At 41.4% G+C, this 14,393-nt stretch overlaps 1 protein-coding gene across 1 annotated transcript in view; it reads right to left on the reverse strand.

The window, feature by feature from the left end:
- The window catches only part of tmem132e (transmembrane protein 132E), a 637,247-nt gene that overhangs the window by 358,533 nt on the left and 264,321 nt on the right, over positions 1 to 14,393 (reverse strand). The window lies entirely within an intron of this gene.

The following is a 14,393-nucleotide window of genomic DNA, read 5'->3' on the forward strand; positions in this document are numbered from 1 at the left end:
GTGGTGTTGTCATCTACTATACGTTCATAAGGTGACCAAACTGTTTTACAAGTAGTTAAAGCAATGTTTGGCTCGGGTTTCTGCACCAAAATGACCTAAGTGGAACAATGTTTTGAGTGAAGCATGAGTCAGATCAGGTCCTAATCTATAAAAGTCCATATTTTCCACATAGACATTTAGTTTAGATGAACAGAAGATCGGCATGCCTCTAAGCACTAGTCTACCTTCACTTTTCACTTTAGTGGTGTTCCACAGGGTTCTGTTTCAGTGACCCTATTTTTATCACTGATACCTTCCATCCCCAAATAAATTATGATTTTGTTTGTATTTTAATAAAATGATCATTATTTGAAGCCCAAACTTGGTACAAAAAAGTTGAAGTTTCTGACCACATTTCCTTTTATCCCACCTACTGTATTCATGGGCGACCCCGCAAAGAAGGTTGACCATTGAGCAAGATTGATGGTTTATCCCTTGAGGTCCATAAGGCAGGGGTGAGGTGGTGCTCACCCCTTCCACATGGATCTCAAGGGATAAACCATCAATCCTGCTCAATGGTCAACTTTCCTCGCGGGGTCACCCAGGAAGACAGTGGGAGGGTTAACTCTGTTGATATTTGAAGATGTCGTGCATGTTTGGCTGACACTAAAGCAACGCTTCCACATCTGAGCATACATTTTTTTCTCCACATGCACCACTTTTCAAATTTTTACTGCCTTTCCTAGAACGAGCAAAATTGAAAATAATATTTTTGTGTAAATCAAGGTTGTAAAATATGAGAATATTGCTCAGCATGTTCCTGAAATTACACTGGGAGCATGAGGAAACGTGAACAAAGTGATGAACCAAAGGTTACGCAAGAGCAAGCTGAAACTTTTTCAACAAAATCCACCAGTGTGCTCACTTTGGACGGAGTATCTGTCAGCAGCATTACAAGTGGACCACATGGGATCTTTGCTTCATGGGCTGCAAGAAAATTGGATGCAGATTAGGTCTGGGTTGGCTGGTTTGTTTTATTTTTTATTTGAGGAAATACGGAAGCAGAAAATAAGTACATTTAGTTTCTGGTGCCAGGTTTCTACAAATGAGTCCCTGTACAGACACAAATACGCCTAATGCCCTTGTAAAAGTGAACATGCACATACTCAAACAAACAACATCCCAATCTAATCAGCCATTCGTTGCTCGTCCTGCAGGCTGAAACACACAGCACAGCTAAAGTGCTGTCAGATTTATCATTCTCATGATTCCCCAGTGGTGCAGAGAAGGACCTGTGCCTACAGCTAACTGAGAGGGAAATAGGGAATCTGGTGATGTGATAATAAATAGGCTTCTTGTGCAGTGAAATAGATGGTTGGCTCGCCGGCTGCAGCAGCACCCTTGATGAGCAGAGATTATATTTGTAGTGTGTCAACATCCAAATAGCAACGGGGGTTAGTGGGGGATCGCAATAATGCTGCCAGGACATGAGCACCCAAACCAAAACCAAATTACTGGTCCGAAAAACGGTCCCATAGCTTTGCTGTCATTGGGCATTAAAGGGAAAACCGAAAACATCTTAGTGCTGTTTATTCTGAAGATGTCTGGACTTTGACAATTTATGAGATGCTTTTCAAACCGAGTCAAGCCCAAACTCTCCGTTACCATGGTGATCTAGCCACACCAACATGCCGACTTTTACCTGAACATAGTCGTCTAAGGGGGGATCTAGCTTCCTCGTGCGCCCCCTGGTGCCAGTGTGTGCTGGCGTTCCACACCAGATGTTGTCCTACTTTGGCGTTTGCAGAGAGCCGGTTTTCGTCACGCATGGCTGCAACATCATTGTGTTTGGGGATCATTCAACAAAAGTCCAAGCTGCTTTCAAAACCGACAGCTGCTGCTTGTGCTGCTTTTGTAAATGAGGCCTTACCGCGCGGTGATAAACACGGTCCAGTGGTTCCGGGTCGGCATTTAACCAAATATCAACAAACTAATCAACCATAATCTGCCTTCCACATCTAATAAAACATCCCTCGTAGGCTGGATCTATCACCTCAGGGTTTTTTCTATGATGAATAATCGCTGGTAGAAATAAAAATATTCACACAACCTACTGAAAATTATTTATCGTGTTTAAAAAAGCTGTTGGTGGGCAGGGCAGTTTGAGTTCTCCTGAGTTATTTGTAGAAGAAACTGTCATTTATCTGACAGAGATCAGCTCAGCCTTCTTCTCCTGGCAGTCATCTTGATGAAATCCCCGTTAAGTGAGTCCCACGACCTCCTCACCAGCTCCTCACCCCCATTCTCCCCCCTTTTCCATCATCAGTCCAACTCTAATTCCCTCTTCGGTAAACCTTCCTCCATTTCTCAGCTGTAGTTTTTGTGGATTACATGTAGAGACACTGTGACCGTTTGACTTCAGGTGGCACTTAGAGTCTTCCTGCCAGCAGGTAGAAATACAATTTTTTTTTTCAAAACTTCTTTACGGTGAAAAATTGAGTGTTTACAAGCCTCAACTGTAAGAAAACCTGCAAAAGCCTTCAGAAACACCCGAGTGAGACTCAAATGACCAAATTATACATAATGGCTTGATGATGCAATGTACAAGCATCATCCTGAAAGGTCCCGTGTCTTTTCTGTTTGGAGCATTATGCATTATGGACTCTGTGTGTAAAGGACAAGTTTCTCTGCACCATCATTACAGGTTTGTAGGAGCAACCAGCAGCTAAAAAACACAGCTTCTGCCGATGTGGAGGGCAGAGACAAGATGGGACAAGAAGGTGAGCTGCTGTCGCGTTTGCAAAAGCAGAAGAAAGCCACGGCACCAGGTCAGAGGTTAAACCTGAAAAATAAAACTTCATTGGTGCTAATCTTGCCTGTCCTAACTGATGCAACTTTACCCTCAGCCGAAGACAGATTCACAAATTCAGCTTTTGTTTCATTTCTCAGATGTTTTAGGAAATGTAAGTAAATGTTATTTATAAGCACTTATCACAGACATAGAACCACGAAGTGCTTCACACAGATCATAACAAAATAAAATATTGCCATAAAATCATAATGATCTCAAAACAGAATCAGATTAACATCAGGAAAAATAAAGTCATAAAGTTATAAAATTTCATAAACTGATGAAAGATGAAAAATTTGAGTTAAAAATAAGAAAACTAAAGATTTAGGTAAAAGCAGCTTTGAATAAAAGGGTATTCAGCTGTTTTTTAAAAGTGTCCAGATTGTCAACGCTGCGTAGGGATAAAGGAAGATCACTCCAGAGTCGAGGAGCAACAGTCTGGAAGGAGCGATCACCTCGACTTTTATATCTGGTCTTTGGAACTTCTAGAAGGTTCTGGTGTGTGGACCTGAGGGCTCAGGTTGGAGCATAAGGCTTTAACAGTTCAGTAATGTAGGGAGGAGCTTGACCACGTAGAGCATTGAAAGTTATAATCAGAACTCTAAAATGAACTCTAAAGTTAACGGGTAACCAGTGCAGAGACATCAGAATAGGAGTGATGTGAGCTCATCTGTTTGCTCCAGTTAGGAGCCTCGCTGCAGAGCTCTGGACCAACTGAAGGCGGTCAAAGGCTTTTTTGTTAAAACATGTGAAGAGTGTGTTACAGTAATCTAGACGGGAGGAGATGAAGGCATGGAGAACCATTTCAAGTTCATGTTTGGACACCAACCTTCGAAGTTTGGAGATATTTCTTGAGAGATAAAAACAGTTTCGGACCAACGTTTTTGAGTGGCCTTCAAGAGACGATGATTGGTCAAAAATAACACCCAAAATTCTTAAGTTTGTCTTGACGGCAGAGGATAAATGGCCAAGTTTTAGACTAATCAGGGGAACCATGCTCTCAGAGGCAATGATTAGACATTCAGTCTTTTAAGAGTTTAACTGAAGGAAGTCATCTTCTAGCCAGCTGGTGATAGCTGATAGACACTCTAGTAATTCAGACAGTAAGTAAAACTCAGAATCCTTAAAGGAGCAGTACAGCTGAATATCATCTGCATATAGGTGATAAGAGACATTATGAAAAGAATCAATTGTCTGTCCAAGAGGGTGTATGTACAGCAGAAACAACAGTTATGAAACTGAATCTCTTTCTGTCTGGGTTCTTTCTGCACACTGATAAATAGACTCATACAATCTAATCTCAGTATTGAATTAGCCATGCTTTTATTTTGGAAGGTAACATCAATATGAATTTAAATGTTAGCTAAAAAATTTAGATGAAAAGCTAGACTTTATTCTACATTAAGCAGAGACATAGATCTAATACAAAATATGTAGGGTGCAAATTTTTATGTTTTCGTTAATTCTAAATATTTCTGGTACCCCTTTATATTGATATCCACCTCAAAATATTTAGCATTTAACTGTACACGTTTACCCTTGATTATAAAAAAATGGGTTACAATTTTATGTATTTAAGTTTACTGGTAACATTAGGGGTTCAATTATACATATTTAGATTTGAAACATTGATTTTAGTTTAGTTTATTTGACATTTAAATGTAACTCAGTGAATTTAGTAATGTATTATTTAGATTTAACTAGTTTAATGGGATTTTTAATATTTAGATTTCACTAAATGTATTCAGATTTGATTCTGTTTCTTAAGTTAAACTTTTATATCAATATCTGATTTTATATATGCAGCGTTATATATTTTAATACTAAATATTTGTTTACCTGCATACTTTGAATTTAGAAATTTGAATATTGAGGTTTAACAGCAATTTTTACATTACACTGTATACATTTCGATGTATCTGAATATGTATATGATGAATTTAAATATTCACATTTATCTTTATTTTATTATGCACATAGTTTTCTTTAAGTTGATTAAAAAACTGTTTAGAATTTGTTTTAACCTGATTTATTTAGATATATTTCATTGAGCACTATCAGGTTAAATGTGCCAAAATGAAAGGGCTGTTAATTTTTTAACCAGCGCTCCATAGAATGTGCCAGCCTGTGTTAATAGACCATGCTACATTTAAAAAGCTGCTCTAGATTCAACAGTCTGCTTTCTGCCCGGATAAACAGCCGTCATGTGCAGAACGGTTTTCACCAGACACACTGAAACCATAACAAGTGTTTCTTGTAGCACAGTGGAGGCAGTGAAAATAAAAACAGGTGTTCAATTAAAACTCTGCCTCCAGAAAACAGATGGGATGTAGATTTTACTATAAGCTCAGCGAACACGGGAAAAGAAACATGTGTTTTGTTGGTTCTACTTAACAAAAACACATCTGTTCATTATTTTACGTACAGTTCTGGCATGCAGAGAACCACCAGGACCTTTACCATGCAGTTTGGTGACCATCTTCAGAACTAAGATTTCAATCACGCCCGTTAATGCGTTCCCTTTGGGTCTGATTAGTGACCTGCTACAGGTGCAGACATGCAAATCATTTCAAGATTGCGTGAAAGTTTAATAAACACGAATGAGGGAAATACGCTCACAGGGACACACGTTTCTGTTAAAAACAAAAGCCATAGACGAGACATCTCACTCTGACCAAGAGGGACGTCACATCTTCATCAAAGTCCTGATCAAAGAGGTTAACTGATCTTGCTGTGACATGTTGGAGCAGCCCTGGAGTTTAATCGCTCAGCTGGGACTGCTGATTTCCCACAAGGACGGAAAAAGGCCTCCACGTTCCCTCCCACAATCCTTTGCTCCTCGCCTTTTCATCGCCCCAGTTCTTTCACTTTTTTGTTCTGCCATCCATGGAGCCCATTTCTTCACATTTACATCAGTCTCTGCTCTGATGGTCACTGTTCGCTCATCCCTCGTCTCCAGGACCCTGAGGGCGGACCATTAAGGAGCAAGGATTAAGGGACATGCTCTGAAGGTCCCGGACAACCTGAACAGCTCAACACTTGGCCTCCACCATCGGATGGACGGAAGCAGACGCACAGGCTGGACGTGGAATTAGTCACGAGTGCATTAAAAACATGTTCACCGATGTCTGAAATCATTCCTCGTAGGACCTGAAGGGACGTTTTGACCATTTGAAGTGTTTATTGAAGGTTTAAATGAACAAACAGCACTTTTTGTAACAACCTTTTTAATTTTTCTAAAATCTAGGACAAAATAAGTGGTAACAGTTCAGTTTAAAATAGAAAAGGATTTTACGATAAAGTGCATTTTAACAAACGCAGAAACTATAAATATTTTTAAAAAGACTGCCCGTCACAGACACACTTAAGTTAGACACTTTAAAAAAAGTTTTAATGCAGACTCAGCATTAACATAAATACTGTCTTCTGTGTTGATGGCACCCCAATGGCCTCTGTTTGCTCCCTCCATCACCCTCCTTCCTTCAGGCAGAGCTCGCAGCAGCTTTTGAGCCTCAAGAGCCGTGTTGTGGAGTGGCTTCATCCCTCAGGCTGTCCTCTGTCTACTACAAAATTGTTTTAGATATTCATTTTTGAACCTGGTGAGGTTTTCAGGGCACGTCCAACCGGGAGGAGACCTAAAGGTAGACCCAGGACACGGTGAAGGGACTATGTCTCTCACCTGGCCAGGGAACGCCTTGGGATTCCCACGGAGGAGCTGGCCCAAGTGGTTGGGGAGAGGGAAGTCTGGGCCTCTCGACTTAGGCTACTGCCCTCGCGACCCGACTCCGGATAAGCGGAAGAAAATGGATGGATGTCCATTGATTATGCTATTTTATCTACTTATTTATACAACCCTGAGTAACACAATTAACCTCTTAGTTTATCTTTCATCTACATGGTTGATGGGCCAACTGCTAGTCTGAGTGAAGCAACACCAGGGTGGATTGCTGTCTTCTTTAACTCATTCGCTGCCAGCCGTTTACTGGTCGGTAAAGCCCTTCGCTGCCAGTGTTTCTCACCATTTTTACAGATTTTTTAAGAGTCACAGAACGTTGTGCGCTAGGATGATGTCGACGCCAAAACAACCAAAACAAAGCGGAGACTCACCTCCTATATCAGGAAGAATCCGCGCGTTTCGAGCGTTATCCGTTCTTTCATAATCTGTTGTTGAACTGGGATCGGCAGAAGCTTGTCCGTTTCGCGCCTCACTTTTTTTTACGGCAGTGGCCCAAAACAATCACCTAACACATGGATTTTCTGCTTCCTGATCACGTGACGTGTGACGTATGTGGGTGGAGATCGGCTTTAGGGCTGATATGTTTGTTCTCACGGTGCGGGGGCTCGTTCCGATGCCCACACAGTAAAAAAAATGCAAATGATGACTTTAGTCGTCAATGGCCGTGAATGAGCAAAACATCAAAAATTCACACTGAATCACATCAGTCACTAAACGTTTGAGTTGGACATTTGAAGACTTTTCCTGCAGATCCTAGACAACCTAGCTGGACCCCTGGTTGCACTGAAACAGTTCAATTCTGCAGCTGCCAGCTGGTATGTAAACTTGGTAAATAATCTGGTAGAACTACACCTCAGCGATACAAAAACAGAAAAGGTGTAAAAAGTAAGACGCAAATTTTGGTCAAATTTAAGTTATTTAAGACTGAGGCAATGCACTCTTAACTAGCTGTTAGCTTATCAGTCCTGTCAAAAGCTTTTTACAAGGCATGCATGTTCTTTCAATGACTTCTACACCTCAAACTGTTCAATAACGAGACATCAATTGTAAAATTTACCTGTAAATTAAATAAATAAACATGGTTCATCAAACCATGAAAATCTGGGAAATAAAGAGTTTTGGTCAAATTCAGCAGCCTGACTCAAAAACGTGGATTTTATGCAAATAGCCAAATGGGTTTGTATTTCATACATGCACGGTCACAAACACACGCTGCCCCCTGCTCAGGTGTCCTTGGATGTTTCACCTTTTGGTTGCTGCAGAAAGCGAAGGCAGAGTCACAACGAGGCCGCAGGCAAACCCACTACATGCCACAATTTTTGTTTGTTAGCTCGTTGTGTTCATTATGCCCTCATTCAGGACTGTCTGACTTTTTCTATTGTTTATCCTCTGACCTATGTGCTATCTGTCCAACAGAGTATCTATCAAGCCGTGTGATCGGGAGGGAAATGACTTGGTTCCAGAGTTCAGGAGAGCTGCGCTCTGTAGAACGGCGCCTGAGTGACTCACACTTAGAGATGGGGAAGAGCACACAGTCACAGCGCCCGTAGCAACTCTCAGGATGCTATCAAACCTGAGTGCAGTTTCCGTCTGGGTGGCACTGATAAGAGGCGTTGTTATACATGGAATGACTTCATCTACGAAGCCAATTTCCCTTAAGGCCGGATAAATCCATGTCCATCCTATGTATGGCCTTTACTGTACCACAAACCACTTTACAAACAAAAGACTGTTGCTAAACTTAAAAATGAAAATAAAAAAAGTTGAAGTTGTAGATTTCACACAAAGAAGACTTGCTTGTTTCATCTTTACAGCGAAGTGGAAAGAAAGAGATTTTCTAGATGCCGAAACATGTCACGCTCATGTTGAGCTACTGTCTCGGAATGAATGCAGAACTGGTTCTTTTGTAGATTAAGGCCATATTTTCTTTGTATGCCCACATAATCCCACTCTTAAACACAATACAGTTAGCTAGCAGTGGGTGATAATCAAAGCACTGAACGGTGAAAAGCACCCGTCCGTTTAAGGAGGCCGGAACAACAGGCTGCTTCCTGGAGACGACTGGGCGGCTCCAGATCTGCCACTTCTGATTCCATATTAATGTGATGCTTTCTTCCACGGGAGGAAAAAACAGAAAAGCTAATGTAAATAAAAGCAGAACAGAACGCCGACACATCTAAAGAGACTGGCGAGGCCAAGAAAAATAGTGAAAAAAAGAGAAAAGGCCTTAATGGATTATTTAACAGGACACATCCTCTTTGCATGGCTGCTCACCGGCTGTTACACAACCTGCTTTTTCTCCAGCATTACTGCCAAGTGTCCCGGTGCGACAGCTGGCACACCTGATCTATCTGACTGGGTTAGTGCAATCAGCGGGCAATGTGCTTAAAGCTAACCAGAGGGATGGTGGCACGAGAGCTGGCGATGGCGTCAGGTATGAAAACAACTGGAAAAAAATGCTCCTTTGGAGGCCTCGCAGACCTAATTTAGCGCCTCCTGGAAGTGCCTCCTTTCGTTTCCAAAAAACTCTGCGAGAATAGCGTGTTGACATTTTAGAAATGTGTGGTGTAATTACTGCCCTGATGGATTCATGCCGAGGGGCGAGCCAGAGCTGAAAGTCAACATTTCACTCAAATGGTCTGAAAATTTCATCCTTTAATTGTGCTTCAGTACACAGAAAAGTCCTTTTTTCCAATTTCGTTTCTAATTTCTAGTCAACTATTTACTCATTTTTTGTACAGCCTATGGTTTCATCAACCGGTGTGCTACTGCCAAACGGACCACGTGGGATAGGGAACCTCGGTCGTTCACACCTACTTCCGGACCATGGTTCCCCGCAAGAATGAAACAAATGAATGTAAGTCAAAAGGGTTAAAAACGCCTTTTTCTAATTCCGAATATTATGTTCCATGGATTTCACATACGATGTCCGTGAATTTTAAAGATGGATTTTAATACCAAGAAAATGCTCATTTCAGAATGGAGGAGAAACGATATTTTAGGTTTTGTGTGGAAATATGTCCAGGGCTAGAAATGCGCTTCACCAAAGTGACGTCATCCAAGCAGACACGGAGAAAAACAGTGAAAATGGCTGTAAGTTCTGCAAACTTCACGTTTTTCCCACAGGAGGAAAGAACCACCATAAATCTGGCCATTTGGTAAGTAACAGCTACACCAGGGAAGAGGAGATCATGTGGTGACGTCATATATGCGACGTACCAACGTCTGGTTTGCAGTCATGCAAATTACAAACTAGGGTTGTCACGGTGTGAAAATTTAACCTCACGGTTATTGTGACCAAAATTATCCCGGTTTTCGGTATTATCGCGGTATTTTTTTTAAACGTGTTACATTTTCAGACAACTAAATAAACCCTGTATATCAGGAAAATATTGTCCTCAGTTTGTGTCTAAATGTTGCCTAAAATGTGTTATTTTGTAATTATGTTGTTTATTTGTTTACATTTTTCCCCTTTAGTCTTTAAAATACCAATATTTGCCCATAACTTCTTATTTTTTGTCTGTTTGATGTCATCATTTTAAAAATATTAGATCAGATGATACTCAGTACTCAAGTAGCCTTCTAATCAGATACTTTTTTACCCTTACTTGAGTAATAAACCCTATATCAGGAAAATATTGTCCTCGGTTTGTGTCCTTCCAGTGAGCTTAGCAGATGTGGGAAAATGTCATCAGGCAGTAATCATTGTTAAATTCATAATTATTCTCGGAGAGAGACCAACTCTTATCTGCCCCTGGGAGTCCCGTAATGCATAGCATCATTTCAACATGGGGGTGTCCGCGACACGGTTTATATGCAGGTAGTGGCGCTGCGGCTGCTTTATACAGCCACTCGTTGCGTTCTCCCTCAACCCAAATCCTCGGATCACGCATTTTAGCTAAAACGCTAACGTTAGCTTGCCTTGCGTTGACTGTAGAGTTGTGGGTGATGGTCACGCAGATGTGTCATGAGATTTGAAGCGTTGCTGCCTTTCACAGACACTTTTTCTGCACGTGTTGCAAACAGGATAGCCGTCTTCTATCAGCTGTCCCTCTGCATTCTTCAAATATCCAAAAGATGCCCGTACTTCCGACTTTGTCTTCTTTGAGGGATAATAAATGTCCTGAGCGCTGCAGTCTCCTCCTTTGGCCATTATTTCAGCTTTAGCTTCAAGAAAGTTTTGGTCGTAAACAACAAAGTGCGCATGTGCCGCCGGCAACTTCAGCAGATGATACGGTGGCTGGTAAGGGTCACCGCGCCTACACTGCAGCCACGGTAACCCACCGAGATTATATATGTTTTAAAAAACAAGACGGTTATTATTATTGTCAACTTTATTACCGGAGTTTACCGCTACACCGGTTACCGTGACAACCCTATTACAAACTTTAACAAGCTGATAAATCTCAAAGTACATGACAGGCATGGTCGAAACACACATTACTTTTCATTTAAATAAATTGACAAATAGTTGCTCACTCTGCACTGACTACAGTAGTGTTTGGAGAGTGAGGGACCCATCCAAAATGGCTGTGACGCTGTTACGCTCTCCCGTGCCCAATGGGGCATCTACGTATGTATTCATGTCTATGAGTGTTAGCAGTGGCATCTGCTAACATTAGCTATGGTTAGCATTACCAGTGGGTAGGGTAACCATACGTCCTCTTTTCCCTGGACATGTCCACTTTTCACTCTCTGTCCGGGCGTCCGGACTGGGGGTTCTTGTATTGGTGAAAATGTCCGATTTTTCATCCAGGAGCAGGGATCGAATTATGGGGGAGTTGTATATCCTACACATCCAGGGGAGCTGGAAAAAATGTTTCTACCTATATTACATCATTTATGGACTGTCAGCGTACCAGGGGTTCTTTTGAGCAGAGAGCACAGAGAGCGGCAGAGCACTGTTCGTTGGTGCGCAGCTCTCCAGGCTGCTGCGTCCAGCGCACGGTCCATTCTCAAAGTGGCGCAACCAAAAAACTATGATTAACACACGATCGTTCAAGTCCGCACATGTTCTCTACTTTCTGTCTTATTTGTGCCTGAAGCGCTCTGCTACTGGGAGCTCATCACCTTCACTGCGGTGATTTCACCTCACTGACGCAGCATTGAAACGCGCTCTCCGCTTTGTGGTCAGGAGATCCCTTTGATCTGCTCAGAAGTAACTGATGGGGTGAAAAAGTAAGAATCCAGGCAGCAGTTTTTCTGGAGAGTTTAGAGGAGATGCAGGAAGATGAGAGACAGACAGGACAGGAAAATAGTTAAATAAAAACAAGAAAACAAAACAAAGTGTTGAAAAGTAAAATGTAGGTAGATTTATCTCCACTACACGTTTTTACCTGTATAAAACAATAAGTTACACACATGTCATATTTATACATCTGATACAGTTCAGATCACCTTCAAAACTCAGTCACACACCCAGGGCCGTTTCAAGACATTTTCGGGACCAAGGCTAAACAGAACACCCCCATAACTGGGCTCCCCAGAAGCCTCTGTGTAATTCATACCCTCTCCAGGAGTGTTAGTTATACAGTGTTTATAAAAGCCCCTCAGACATTACTGACATGTTCTAATATTATCAGAAGAAAAACTAAATTATCAGACATGCTGTCTCATCTGCTTCTTTTCTAAACTTGCTAAAAGTAAAATAAACGTTAGAAAGCCACTATTTGTGGATTCTCTGAAAGTTTCCATGGAGTGTGTGACAACTTATTTTTTCATTGATCCTATCGTCTAATCTCACAGCTGAAACAAGCATCCTTAATAATCTGTGCACAGGAAGCGTACCGATGCTGTAGTAAAACAAAAGGTATAATAATTTATTATTAATAAAACCAAAGCATAAAAATGAGATTTTGCAGTAAATATGCTAAATATTTACATATGAATTGTTTTAGGGCCTTTTTATTGGCAGAATCTGATATTAATTTTAGTTCTTACAAAAAAATGGGTCCCAACATGGTTTGTGTGGTGTTGCCATAGTGTGATGTCATAGGCACAGATCCCCTGTCCTCTTTTTTGGAAATGGAAATATGGTCACCCTAAGTATTTATACCTTTTAAGCCTGTAGGTTTAGCTCCACCCTTAGGTTTGGTCTCCATGCATCTCCTGCTCCACCCATCAGTCCAATTCACAGGTGTCCTTCCAACTTTTGTTATATGTAAAAATTAGATCCACAAAAATTAAGGTATGGATCGGTCTGAATATCTCAACACGTCCACAATGACAAAAAAACCTCCAGAGGATTGTCTTCCTACCACACTAAAAATGCACAGCTTAGTCTCATCAAGCCAATCGAGGAGCTTCTCCCCAGCACCATGCATGTAGATAATACAGTCCAGCTTCGCCACACACTGCTTCTCATGGGGAAATCAAAGTTACTTTAAATAACAGTCTTTAGCTTTTCATCCCTTAAAGGTTTACTCACAAAGCTCTGGTCCAAGTTTGAGCTACAGTCTCACAGATCTCACATGTTGGTCGTAGATTATGGAAAGGCGGATGAAGACCCGGTGTTTTAATGCAGCCTCTGGTTTGTGCTGCTGCACGGAGGCATCACTACCAAACAGAATCCACCTGCGGTGAGGCAGTGGTGGAGGGGTGTTAGCTCATATGCACGCACTCACATCTTCTCTGCTGGTCTGGATTTTCTAAAAACTCTTAGCTCACTATGAGTAAACACCGTCTACCGAGTGATCTGCGGGTCTAGCCCGCATTTCACGACTCTGTGTTTGTGTGCTTTTGCAGCTCGGCCCAGTCAGGCCGGCCTGCAGCGACGACTCTGAGCAGCAAGGACAGATGTTGTCCTTTCACACATCAGCAGGCTAATTTTCCTGATATTTGTAGGTCAGACCACAGAGGAAACTCAGAACTACCGCAATCTGAAAGAATCCTTTCAGCTCCTTGGATAAAAGTTGGAAAATGTAGAATGTTTTTGGTGGAGACCGACACACCGAGTCATCAAACTAAATAACTGTGAGATGAGGCTTTTGGGTTTAACAATAAACAATGTAAAAATAAAAAAACGGCTCATCGTCTTGTGATTTTAAAAGTTCTGAGTCTCAGGAGGAGGCAACACATGATCCTCGGCAGTAGGGCTGGGCGATACGGCCTAAGATCAATATCACAATATATTGAGGATTTCACCTCGATAACGATAAATGGACGATAACTACAGGTATGCGCAGAAACAAAAGTTGTCCACTAGGTGGGGCTGTCACTGGTATTACGTTGACTCAAAATTTTTACGTGACTCCAGGTGATACAGCTTCTTAAAGGGACATGAACGTTGCCAAACTAAACACCTTTTCATTTTTTTATTACAACGGTGTAGCGTCCAGCAATGGTCAGTTTAGGTACAGCTGACATTCCACCATCTATTCAACAACTGGTCAGCAAGGAGACACGGTGTTACTTTTGTTCCTTTAAACAACGTCTGCCTTCACACCAGCTGGGAGTCAGACTCCACTTGTCTGATCCAAAACAGTAACTAACTTTTGCCCCCAAGGTCTCATCTGCGCCTCCAGAAGAATAGACCAGCTCAAATAAGTTACTAAACTAAAGAATATTATAATAAATCATTAATAACTCCTTTTATTATTTTAATCTATTAAACCATTAAATAAACATTTGCTTATTATTACTTGAGGGAAAAATATAATCAAATGAAATGCTTCATTAATCTAAATCACTGAGTGGATGTTATGTTTATCTAATAGACTGTGTTCACCATGTTTTGACGACAAGGTCTTCGCACTGCTCACACTGCTCAAAAACCATAACAACTATGGCTAAGTTCAATTCATTACACATAGCTAGACCTTCCACCCA

The sequence above is a fragment of the Nothobranchius furzeri genome, chromosome 10 (genome assembly GCF_043380555.1).
Source record: "Nothobranchius furzeri strain GRZ-AD chromosome 10, NfurGRZ-RIMD1, whole genome shotgun sequence".
Classification (NCBI taxonomy): domain Eukaryota; kingdom Metazoa; phylum Chordata; class Actinopteri; order Cyprinodontiformes; family Nothobranchiidae; genus Nothobranchius; species Nothobranchius furzeri.